Source organism: Herpailurus yagouaroundi, unplaced genomic scaffold (assembly GCF_014898765.1).
Source record: "Herpailurus yagouaroundi ecotype Mexico unplaced genomic scaffold, PumYag 140, whole genome shotgun sequence".
Taxonomy (NCBI): Eukaryota; Metazoa; Chordata; class Mammalia; order Carnivora; family Felidae; genus Herpailurus; species Herpailurus yagouaroundi.
In genome coordinates, this window is record NW_024412395.1 from 60514066 (window position 1) to 60524825 (window position 10760).

Genomic DNA, 10760 nt, shown 5'->3' on the forward strand with positions numbered 1-10760 from the left:
GGATAGCTATTATAGAACAAAAGAGACAACAGATTTAGTGTGTGGCCCTTGTTTAGATCCTGAGTTGAACACTTTCCCTTCTCTAAAATGGGATGTATTTGTATAATAGAACCCACTTTACCAACTTGAATTCAGTACTAACTCAACTGACTAATAAACTCTACCCAACTTTCCTTCTAAAATGGAAGTAGGCTGAAGTTCTTATTTCTGAATAAGGGATGAAATAATGGAAGAGAACATTTTCTAATCCAGTTCAATTGTCAACTTGCTAAAATTATTAGCATGTTTACATCATGGTTTTTGGATGGGGAGGGGGAGAATGAAAATACGGTGGGACACAGACTCTCAGAATTACTTAAATCCTTATTACATATTTTCCATCCAAGAGAACTTATCTTAGTATGTACCTGAAATAAGACTCATTTCAAAATCACCTGTTACCTAAATACTGTGCCCAAGTTGATAATGGAGATACTTTAAGCTCTAATGCTAGTAATATATGAACTTTAATATTTTCCTCAACTTATAAACATGTATTCCATTGATACAAAAGTCATTTTAGAATAATATAATGATGAATGTCCTGAAGCTGATGTGCAGTGGTGAATGTAGACTAACCATCACCGTTCAAAACCAGCCAATGGGAGAACTGCCAATGTACACAGTAACTCTTCAACAAACTAATCTATCCTTGACACTAATAGAGTCTATATAGCACATTACAATGATATTCCTGAGATATCCCAGAGATTAACAATTAACTACATATACTTTAGAAGTCTGAAATGTGTAATTTAGATTAAGATAACAATAGCAATAAATAATGATACATTACTGCAGACGCAAAAATACAACACTAGGCATTTCATTTATATATTCTTATTCAATCCTCACAATTACCTTGCTTTGTTAATTTTTTAGCCATATTTTCAATGGGAGAACTGAGGTTCAAAGAGTTGAAACAATGTGTACAAGTAAATTATAGCTAGTAAATGGCAGAGCTAAAATCTAGATGGTTTATCTGATGCCAAAACCATCTGATATTGCATCCCAATGAAAATGACAACATTAATATATGGATACAATATTGGTAAACTATAAAATGTAAACAGATGTAGTCTCTACTACACAGAAAATCTTCCTATGCTAAACTGACCCATTTTTCCGAAGTTTCAGATAGCAAAGGTTTTGATATTAATATAAAGCCCTACCCACTTCTTTTTAAAGATGCAAAATAATACTTTAAAGGTTCCCTTTGTTTAATTAGCATAGCCGGAATTCACTCTGACCAGGTACAGTATAAGCAAATAAGTCACTTGACTCCACTGTGCAAGATTCACCATTTTCCTTGGCTATCCTTGGTTCTGAAACCTGGTTTCTCTTCTCAACTTACCTACACATACATATACACAGCAATTTTCTGTGTATTTTATTTCAAATTACCTTACTTATCTAAATGTAATGAGTTTTCTTTCTCATCAGTGTGTGTCATCTTTTCCTTTCTACCCTTCAACCATCATCACCAAATAATTTTCTGGCAATCAAGCACACTCTGTTAGATTTCCATGTCCCAAAATGTAACTGTGAAATTGACAATTTTACAAAGTAGACTGCTACTACAATTCTAACAAAAAATGCATAAAGTCCTATCATCGTCCAGATTTATACAGAATACGCCCATAAGGAAATTCTGGGAGTTCAACATGTGCATGCTTGATACTTAGACTAATTGGAAATTCCTGCAATGAGAGCAATTTATCTAGAGTTTATAGCTCTCACTGCTCTTCTTAGTATCACTGTGTGTTTATGGTGAATTATTAAATTTCTCTCTCCTTGTCACAAGTAAGCAACTCAGCAAAACCACACCTGCTCTCCTGAACAACGAGGGCATTTTATGATAAGAAGATGGTAGCTTAAAAATTATTTTCCCATCAGTGTCAGCAAGCATCAGAAGGCAAAATATTTAATAACGTTTGTAGGATGCACTTTAGATAGTTAACTGGAAACTATGAAATTGTAAATTCTGTAATTATCTTAAAAGTTCAGATGATGAAAACGTCAACTAATGGCTGTAATGCACAGCTTTCTCAATGATATTCTGTTGAGCACTCCTACCGTTGTCCCCGTTGTCCCCAAGGCATCCTCAACCAACGTGACTTGCTGTAACTGTCATAAATTAAAAGGAAGTCAACAAAGTCCATTCCCTTTCCTTCAGGTTGCTCTACTGCATTCTACACAGTAACAGCACACTTGACAAATGTCAAACATGATAACAGAGTTAAAAAAAAACTATCTTAGTTGCTCAATAAGGGAAAATGGTAATATTACACAGTATTCAAAAGAAAAACCAGTTTAAATATGTTCTAAATACAAAACTGAAATGGGAAGGAGATAGTAGTAGGATCCTCAAGAAAATCCCCAAAGAGGACCCAAGCCCCTGGCCCTTCCACAAGGCAATTTTCCTTCCCAGGGAAAAGATACGAAAAACAGATTGGCCACATTTCTTAATATATGATAAGATGTCTATGGCCTTTACATATCTGTATTGAAGGAAAAATCCTTTTAAGAGAATTGTTTTCCTACTATTGTTTCTTGTTATTTTTAAAAATGCGTAAATATTGGTGAGAAATATGCTGCATTATATACCACACAAGGACAGATGATGTTGTAATCTGATTTCAGCATAGGTTCACAATTTCAAGAAAATAAAAGCATCTGAACACTACTATCACTATAAGGAAAAGTCACCAGGTACAGGTGATGATCCCTTGTCTGCAATTATGGAATCTGAAAAGCTCTGAAAATACAATATTTCTTTTCCTTCCTTTCCTTTTTTTTTTTTTTTTTAATAGAAGAATAGTTGACACACAATGTTATATTAGTTTCAGGTATACAACATAGGAATTTGACAACTCTATACGTTATGCTATGCTCAGCACGACTTACAAAGATTTTTTTTTCAGTTTATTTATTTTGAGAGAGAGTGAGCACAAACAGGGGAGGGACAGAGAGAGAGGGAGAGAGAATCCCAAGCAGGCTCCACCCTATCAGCGCAGCACCTGACACAGGGCTCGAACTTACGAACTGTGAGATCGTGACCTGAGGTAAAATCAAGAGTCAGACGCTCAAACAACGAAGCCACCAAGGTGCCCCACAAAGATTTTTCTTAAGCTTATGGGAAACTCATCTGGCAGCAAAACTTGACCTGCACCAACCTGAGACTTAAATTTGTTGAACTGTAGAAATATTAATGTGTTTGACTGGAAGATATTGCCTGGGATTCCAAAAGGGCTATTACTTCATAAATATATGTGCACTGTGTTTCTTTAAAATCTTAAAAATTCTGAATGTCGAAACAGTTCTGGCTCTAAGATTACAAATAAAGAACTGTAGACCTGTACTCTCTTATTGTTTGTTTCCTAGTCAATACATATACCAGGTGTGCTCTTTGACTTCTAACCATTTGAATGACTGAAGATTCCCATGTTCAATTATAGGGCTGGGAGGTGTGCAAATAGTACCTGGATACTATTTGACTTTTTATGAGGAATAAACAAAATATAAAGGCCTTTGATTAGTCTCTGACTGTGCAGGGGAGACAGCCCCAATTTGGGGACATCCTAAGACGATGGTAAAAAGACACAGATTAGTAAAAAAAAAAAAAAAAAAAAAAAAAGACAAAATCTAAAAGCTGTTAACATTTTAATAAAAATTACTCATTATAAACTGAGAGGAGGTATTATCCCTCATTCATTTCCTATATCATGAAGCCAGTCCATACTGGTCTGTATTTAACCAAAGAAATTAAAGGTGATATAATCGTTTCAATATGCTACTTAACTTTTTTTAAGTTTATTTATTTATTTTGAGAGAGAGAGCACACGCAAGCTGGGGAGGGGCAAATTGAGAAAGAGAGAGAAAGAGGGAGAGAAGGAGGGAGAGAATCCTAAGCAGGCTCTGGACTGCTGGTATGGAGCCCAACATAGGGCTGGAACCCATGAACCATGAGATCATGACCTGACCTAAAATCAAGAGTCAGATAATTAAATGAATGAACCACCCAGGTGCCCTCCTTCTAAGCTTTTAAAATGGAAATTTCTGTCTCAATGCTTCATGCGTCAACAATCTGTTTCCATATAAAAATCTTTAAGAGAAGAGTTCTTCAGTAGTACTTCCTGTAATTACTGAATAAAAACAAATCCTAAGGGAGGAGTCTGCTGCTACTACTTGTATCACTCAGTCACTTGTATTTACAGCCTAAGCCCACCTCGTCTTCTCTTAGTTTCTCCACACACCCTTTGGTTCACAATTCAACTGCACAGCAACAGGACTGAACTTTCCTCACTAACTCCAGCATCTTCATTCACTGAACAAACATTACGGGTTTTCTTGGTCTAGTGATTAAGCTAAGTTTTATATCCATTTTCACAATAACAAATAGATAAAACCTTAAATTTCAAATCTATACCATAACCCTCACCACTTTACTTGATAGTAAAAGAAGAGTCTTGTACTAAAGAAATAGCTTTAGTGCTTCTTTATCACCCACTGAATGCTTTCTTTTTCATTTAATGTTAAAGTTTGAATTTTTGCAGAAGAGTCTCTTTTGTAAGGTCATAAAAATTAAGACACTTGGTATAGGACTAACACAGGTAAATGGAACTAAAACAAAAATGATGAGGATAAGCCAAAAATTAAAACTTCTATTAAGAAGTTGTAAAGTAGTATAGAAAAAATAAGAAAGTATAAGGTTAAGAGAAAGAACAGTATGGTTGTGGTCTTTTTCTGTTTTTTTACTCTACCCCCTATTTTTTGGAAACAAATTAAGAATAGGGGGTCAAAGGCAGTGTCTGTTAATAGTGAGGCGATGCATACATTAAGCTGCGCACAAGGAACTGGGATCTGAGAAATGAAAGTTGCTAACGTCAGGAGAGAAGAAAAGTCTTAAGTGCTATAGCAATGTTATAGACACAGTATTCCTGGAAGAGAGGAAGTGCAACTAAGTGGGTCTGGGGCATACAGAAAAAAGTGGGTCCAGAAGCTGAATGCTGAAGTACAAGTAGGAAAGGGGGAAAAATCACTTCTCGCATGAAAGGGGAAAGAGGTCATTCAGGCAATGAGATCAGCATGTGTAAAGACTGAGATATAAAAAAAGAGTTTAGGGGATTCTCAGTTGTTTGAGTAAAGGGTGTGAATGTAAGATTGAGCAGAAATGAGATGGAACATGAGACTCATGAAGCTAAAGGATGAAACACCTTGAATGAGAACAAGATTTTTGAGATTCTTGGTCACTGCTATACATTGAGAACCCAGGACAGTACTTACCACTTCACAGGTTCCAATTGTAAAATTAAACATAAAAGGGGGCGTGTGGACTTCTAATGATTATTACCATTCCTTGTTTTTTTTAATGTGTTTATTTTGAGAGAGTGTGTGTACATGCGTGCGAGTGGGGTAGGGACAGAGAATCCCAAGCAGGCTCTGTGCTGTCAGCGCAGAGTCTGAAGCAGGGCTCGATCCCATTAACTGCTAAATCATGACCTGAGCCAAAATCAAGTCACACGCTTAACTGACTGAGCCACCTAGGTGCCCTGATTATTCCTATTTCTTCCCACAAAGAACTCTCTATAACGATACTTAGACAACTTTTACCAAGGAATACCTACCACAGCAGACTTGTCTTAACTATCAACGCTGACTTCTAGGAAGCCCCAAGCTGTTTGTCATTAACTGCATCAAGACAGCACTATCAGGGGTCATCCCTTGTCTTCACCCCGTGTTAACCTGGAGGGCTGAATAAATTTCCAATTTATGGAAGATGAAAAAAATACCAGTTCCTTTAAAGGCACTGCAAGAGGAAACCTGATCCTGAAGGTACAGTTACTTCAACTTACAAAACCATGTTTAATCACTGAGTCTATTTCATGTCTTTGAATACTCATACCACTTTATTCCCCCTCCCCCAAAATGTGTTCCTCAGCTTGCTTAAATAAGTATATGGGCTGAATACATTCTGTCAACACTCAGCACAGCTTTGAAAGTGGCCTTTCTGATTATTAATTAAAGAGCTATTTAGTAAACCACGTTTTAAGATTTTTAAAGAAAGTTTATTTATTTTGAGAAAGAAAGAGCACATGCACGCAGGAGGGGCAGAAAGACAGAGGGAGAGAGAGAATTCCAAGCAGGCTTTGTGCTGTCAGCACAGAGCCCGACACGGGGCTCCATCCGACAAATCCTATCATGACCTGAGCCGAGATGAGGAGCCAGATGCTTAAACGACTAAGCCACCTCGGCACTCCAACCATGTTCTAAGTGTTAAAGAAAACTTGGAAGTGGTGGTCTCCACGGAGAAATTTATGAAGTAATCCCTAGACACAAAGCACTTTATTTCATTACGGAGGCACCTGTCACCAAGTCTAGAATTAAACCATCTTGATAAAATAATTGAGGGAAGAACTCACAGGACCTTTCAGGTGGTAGTGCTGAACTCTGTCTATCCTGATCCATTTCAATTAGGCCTAAAGTCAAGTTAAGCATGACTCTCCACTTAGTCTCTTCCTCTGATTAGCTTCTATAATCACAGCAGTCTTAATGTCTCCAGGCCAAGGTAATTTATACCATTTTTGTTGTTGCTGTTGTTGTTATCTATTCTCCGGGAAAACACTTACTAGCTTGGCTACAAATAGCAAAGGCTTGCTTTAGTCCACTGCTTCCTCTCCTGATGTATTATTTTGGAAGAAAATGCTTCGAAAATTTGCACTTTATTGTAGGCACTGAAATGAAATGTATACACTGAGATAAAATATTTAGGTGACAGGTTCAGTCCAGAAGTATGATGAAACTAATGTGCCAGAGGCCTTTTTGTTTCATCACCCTCCCATGCTAAAATTTTCAAACATTACAGAAGAGAAATGCAACAAGGAAGCCCACAGAGTCATCAGTATGGTCAGCTACATTACCAATAACCACCTCTTTCTTAGGCCAGCTAGAACTTACGTTACGGAGATACCAGGTAATACAAAATTCAGTCTAGATACAAGTGGGTAGTAAACAGAAAATAATGTTTGCTAAGGCACCGGCGCTGTAAAAGTGTGTTCTCTTAGATGGTCTCAGGTTCAACTTACTGTCGATCACCTGGCAATGTACAATCATCAGGGAGAACACAAACCAGAACCCCAGTCAAATGGGGTGGGAAATGCCCCACGAAAGTGGAATGGGCACGGAAACATGGAAGAGCAATATTCAAAAGCAAAGAACAAGAACTGAGGCATAGAGGATTCATCAGCTATATTACAACAGTAACAATAATAGTTAACACTGTAGGCCGGGCACTGTACACAGGCCTTATATATAAGCATTGTTATTTATTTTTATCCTCAAAACAACCCACTAAGTTAGATATTATTATCATCCACATTTTTCAGATGAGGAAGCTGAGACTAGAGATGTTAAGTAACCTGCCTAAGTGACAGAGTTTCTAAGGCCTGAATCAAGACTGGAATCTTTGGCTTAGGAGTCCATCAGCCAGCACCCACCCTAGCAGGTCTCCTCCTCCTACAGATGCTGCTTGTCACAATGCTTCTAAGAACAAAGTCACACTTTTAATGCCAATTCTAAATCCGCTTTTCTAGAGAAGGATAATTGAGGCTAACTCCCAGATTCACAGGCAATCCTAAAACAAGTTAAAACATGATGAGGAGGCAGGCTAACTAGTTTTCTGAAAGCCAAGTTTGTTTTTCTATCTGCTATTGCTAGTCTGTGGACACATCAAAACGTAAAAGGAACTGTCAGTATGCTTTCAATCACGTATATCTTGCATCTAGAACATCCTTTCTTCATTTTTTTTTCCTTATTTATCTCAAAGAGGTGTTGTGAGGGTTAAGTGAAAATAGGTAAAGCGGTTATTGCAGTTAAGACTCAATAAAATTAACTATTACGGTAGCGATATGCACAAGTGTATTGTAGGATCCGGAGCTCCACAGAGAGGTGGACATACTGGAGGTCCAAGTTGGAGAGTTAGTACCTTATTGGAGGTAGATCAACTTAGGGAGGGATAAAGGACGACAGAGAAGAGCCCCCAGGAGTAAACACTAGAAAGCATCTAGTATTTACAGGGCAAATAAATGAAAAAGAAACGATTAATGAAAATGTAAAAAAGCCGTCACAGGGATATACGCTGGATGGAGGCTAACAGTGGAACTTCCACTATTTTCTAACTAACCACAGTTCCTTAATCCCACTCCCACGGCCTGGGGCCCGGCCGGTAAAAAAGGGGCCTCGGGAAACCTAAAGGACTTGAGAAGTTCTAAGTGATCCGCGCCGACAAGACAGAGGCCCAGGCGCTGGTGCTAGACTTCAGCAACAAAAACACCACCGCCAGACAGCTGCAGCAACCTCACCAGGAAGCGAGGTCCGTCCGCGCAGGCGGGAACGGAGTTCACGGCCCCTTCCCTACCCGCTCAGACTCCTCCGCACTACCGGCACTCACACCTCAGTCTCGGGGGCCGGCGCGCACACCTCCGAGCTGCCCGCGGAGGTACCAGCAAATCCTTGCTCACCCCCTAGTCCCCTTTCTCTTCCCACCCGGTCCGGCAACCTGCCACCCCCAATCTGGTTCGCTGCCTGAGGCGAGTCTACGGAGTTCGGTAATTACCTGGAGCTCCACCGCGCCGCCATTACACCGGACGCACGTCACTTCCCCTTCTCCGGCCCCGGCAGTGCGAGGAAGGCGGAACGTGAAATACATACAAACCTGACGCTAAATTCACTTTAAAACGTTATCCTATTAATTTACTTTAAATACCATAACTTAATACCACGTTGAGAGCAGTTGGTCTGGCCACAATTTCCTCTTTCCAAGACGGCGACAAAAGAGAAGTTAATGCAAACTACAAAGTCCAGCATCCGCCGCCAGTTAGGACGGAAATGACGCGTAAATTGTAATTTTTAGAAGGTCGCAATGTACGACGGGAATTGTAGTTCTTCTGAGTAGGCTCCCGAGAGCACATCCAGGCGGCTCATCTGAAAGCTGATAGTGATGTGGATTTCTCAAAATTTACTTTAAAGCTCTTTCTCTGCAGTTGGCAAGAAGTAGACCTCAGTAGTCATTTTTTTCTGTGGAAATCTTTAAGAGGAGAAGACAGAATTTTGGCAGTAGTTAGATCAAGAGCCTATATAAGGAAAAATGTTAGGAAACGTTAAGTGCCTACTAAGTCCCAAAATTTCAAGCTGCGAGAACGGGAGGATTTTGGACCACAAAGTGAAGTAATGAGGAAAAGCTAATTTTGTAGAGAAGATGATGCTTCTAATTGAGTTTAAGGTACCAGCTGGCAAGACATCGCGAGGATAAGGAGATTGGCTGGCCAACTTGGAAATAGCGAACTGTGCAGAGATCAGAGGTAATTCATGAAATTGTTTTCTTATGCTTTACTTTTCAAGAGTAACAAAACCTAAAAAAATTCAACTGCTTGTTACTGTTTTGGAAACTATCTTTTCCTAAAGCAACGATATCTTTATTCTCCCCACCCTTGTGTACACCAGGCCTGGTTTATCCAAACATTTCTCTATTAGGATTTTAGAGTACTCATGTGAGTAACCCTTTCTTTGAGGCAGAAGAGTACAGTGATTACAGATAAAGATACTGGAGAAGTCCTATTTATGTTTAACTCTTAAATCTATTGATATACTCATGGGTAATTTTTCTGGGGGCAGTTTACTTAACACTGTGTGCCCATTTTCTGATGTTGGGGGGGGGGAGGAGTGCCCATCCCATAGAATACTCTTAAGAACTGAATTCGTTGATACACTTGATGTATATGAGATAATTCTTACTACATAACAGTAATATCCATCCTTTTTTTTTTTTTTTTTTCCTATCTGACATGTTTGACCATAAAGGCACATTTTGGTGTCTTTAAATATTTAAGTGAATAGTTTTCAGTTGTACCAATACAGGGCATAGGAGATGAATCTGGTAAACATTTGTATCCATACTGAAAAGAAGCACAATACCACCTCTACAATTATCAGTAGCAATAGGAAAGTTAGAGTTGAAGCTAGGGTAGTTAGATGGAGCTGGAAAAGACTAGGTTTGTCGTTTTGGAATCCAGGAAGCAAACTGTGACATAGGGTTAAGAATGTAAAACAGGGGCGCTTTGGTGGCTCAGTCAGTTGAGCCTCTGACTCCTGATTTTGGGTCAGGTCATGATTTCACAGTTTGTGGGTTCACGGTGTGGAGCTTGCTTGGAATTCTCTCCCTCTCTTTCTGCCCTTCCCCTATGTGCACTCGCGCGCGCTCTCTCTCTCTCTCTCTCTCTCTCTCTCTCTCAAAAATAAATAAATAAATAAATAAATAACCTTTTTAAAAAAGAATGTAAAACAGTAAAAGTAAAAGGGAGGAAACTGGCTTGGGTATGGTAACTCCAGAGCAAAGATGAAGAGTCTCACGCTGGGATGAAGAGTCCCACACTGGGATAAAAATGGCTAGGCCCTTGTAACACAGTTTTGCTCAGTCATTGGCTGGAGCCACCCCAAGAAAAATGTGGCCACCATTCAAAACCTGATATACAGTTGGAAGTATTAACATTTGAATGGTGTTACCTAACTACTCCTAGCAGCTAGGCAAAGAGCCTTTTCTTGAGAGGGTATCTGAACAGAATTTCTCTGTCACAGTCAACCCCTTGCACCATTTAGATCCACTCTGTATACACATTCAGAGAACAATTCCTCTAGGGTTCCAGTGGCTTCTTTTCCTGAAAGGA

General features: G+C 39.1%; 1 protein-coding gene across 1 annotated transcript in view; it reads right to left on the bottom strand.

The window, feature by feature from the left end:
- CWC22 (CWC22 spliceosome associated protein) overlaps positions 1–8864 on the bottom strand; it is a 57172-nt gene extending 48308 nt beyond the window's left edge. The window contains exon 1 of the mRNA XM_040475545.1: positions 8654–8864. The gene's annotated coding sequence lies outside the window, so the exon portion shown is untranslated. The remainder of the gene's footprint in view (positions 1–8653) is intronic.
- Positions 8865–10760: the final 1896 nt, after the last annotated feature.